We start from the raw sequence: 2,646 nt of genomic DNA, 5'->3' as shown, positions 1-2,646 counted from the left end.
AAAAAATTAGAGAACTTATAGCAGCCTTTGTCTTCCTAATCCAATAGAATGATTCAATAAAATGTTTCTCTTTAATTTTATGATCTAGAAGTAATGAATTCAGAAGTAGGCTTTTTGAGTTTGAACATCCATGTCACTGATGAGTAGTTGAATGAATTTTAGAAATTTAAATAGACATCTGTTAAAATAGTTTTCTAATGTGAAAAAATGATATGAAAAAATATTATCTATTTCTTTTTTTTTTTATCTATTTCTTTTAGGATTGTTTGATAATTAGGAGAACAAGTATATGTAAGTGCATTATAAACTGCATGGCACAGTAAAATAACTCTACAAAAATTAGCCTTAATAATACATTGGTGCTATTAATATCAGCCATAAATAGATGTTTTCCACCAGAATAATTTGTAAGTAAAATCAGAAATTGAGAATTGTCATATAATATAATTCAACTCATTTTTTAAATTAGAAACAGTTTAGGTGATATAGTATTTACAATATCTTTATGGGTTGGACTCTATAGTCTATCCACTGTTTATGAACTCTTGGAACACAGAACAATGATATATCTATCTTCATAGTAAGTTTAGTCATTCTAAGACTATAAGTTCTTCAGTTACTACTAATTGTGAAACACTTTCTTATGTGTTTGCATGCTCAGTCACTAAGTGGTGTCCAACTCTGTGAACTAATGGACTGTAGCCCACCAGGCTCCTCTGTCCATAGGATTTTCCAAGCAAGAATACCAGAGTGGCTTGTCATTTCCTTCTCCATCTTATGCTTTTACTGTAAGAGTTTTAATGTGTCATGGAACTTATCAGACATGAAATAATGTATTTCCTTCTTAAAAATTTTAAAACACTAGGATAAAAAGGTGAAATATTATTATATGTTATTTCATGTAATTTGACAAAGTTCAAAGAATAAGATAGATTTCAGAGTCAATAGAATATCTAGACATTTATGCTATTGTTCTGCACATTGAAAGCAGTATAAAATCACTTGTTTGTTTTCTGGTTGTATAAAGTCTAAAAGTCCTTTTTGATCCACTGTTTCATTTCTGTCTGCACTTTAATGTGGTTTCCCTAGAATTAGCAAAGTTTTGCCCTGCTTGGCTATCTATGATGCTGTGTTACATGCTTTTTGTCAAATAAATTGTTCTGACTCTTGTACAGCATTTCTCTTCAATTTGTCCATATATTTTAAAGCTGAAACAACTCTGATTTCACATCAACATGCTACAGTTGTGACAACTCAGACATATATGGATAACAATCATAGAAATTATTTCAAGTACTATCTTGATATGCATCTTGATACGCATTCTCATAAAATGTCACAATAGCTAAATGAAGTAGACATTAAAATTTTAGAATTCCACACTTAAAAAGAGTTTGACTAAATTGTTTTTTCCATGGAAAATCAAGGGGAGAAACCACGTAGCAAAGAAAACAACATATGTTCAGAATCCACGTTCTGGAAATTAATTTTCCATGCTAAATTACGTCCCTTATTTTATTTATTTATTTATTTATTTGTTCCAGTTGTAATCTTGATAGTGAGAAGATGGATACTTTGAGTAAACAACAAAATAAAATAATAGACTCTCAAACTTATGTGCTGGATTGCATGGTTATTTTTCTTATATTAAAGTAAAAAAGTAAAAGTCCGACTATTTGGGACCCCATGGACTATTCAGTCCTCAGAATTCTCCAGGCCAGAATACTGTCTCCAGGGGATTTTCCTAACCCAGGGATCAAACCCTGGTCTACCTGTACCACAGGTGGATTTTTTACCAGCTGAACCCCAAAGGATTCTTCCTTAATAACTCAGTTGGTAAAGAACCCGCTTGCAATGCAGGAGACCGCAGTTCAATTCCTGGATCAGGGAATCCCCAAAATACTGGAGTGGGTAGCCTATCCTTTCTCCAGGAAATCTTCCCAACACAGGAATAGAACTGGGGTCTCCTGCATTGCAGGCAGATTCTTTATCAACTGGCTATAGGGGAAGCCCTATTGGAGGCATATCAACCTATGAAAATAAATATGGGAACTCTGGATCAGGCCTTGCCTGTGTTCCATATCCTTGCCAGCACCCCTGAACTTGGGATTCCCTTGTGGCTCAGCTGATAAAGAGTCCTCCTGCAATGAGGGAAACCTGGGTTCGATTCCTGGGTTGGGAAGATCCCCTGGGGAAGGGAAAGGCTACCCACTCCAGTATTGTGGCCTAGAGAATTCCATGGGGTCAACCAGTTGGACACAACTGAGCGACTTTCATATATTAATAATTAATAAATTAGTTAAATTATGAAAACTATTGGTCATATTGACTCTGGATTGATGCAATTCCTAATATCAGTTTTGCTAGCAAATAAATCTCGACCCAGAGGGATGGTATGGGGAGAGAGGTGGGAGGGGGGTTCAGGATGGGGAACACATGTATACCCGTTGCGGATGCATGTTGATGTATGGCAAAACCAATACAATATTGTAAAGTAAAAAAAAAAAAAAAATAATAATAATAAATAAATCTCATTGCAGAGAAATGGAGCAAATTTATAAAAATATTTGCTTAAGTACAAGAAATATATATATATATAAGAATGTTAGTTTAACCAAGAAAACACAGAAACTTCTGTCCTTTCAT

Source organism: Bison bison, unplaced genomic scaffold (assembly GCF_000754665.1).
Source record: "Bison bison bison isolate TAMUID 2011002044 unplaced genomic scaffold, Bison_UMD1.0 scf7180017853721, whole genome shotgun sequence".
Taxonomy (NCBI): domain Eukaryota; kingdom Metazoa; phylum Chordata; class Mammalia; order Artiodactyla; family Bovidae; genus Bison; species Bison bison.
This window is presented reverse-complemented; position numbering follows the sequence as displayed.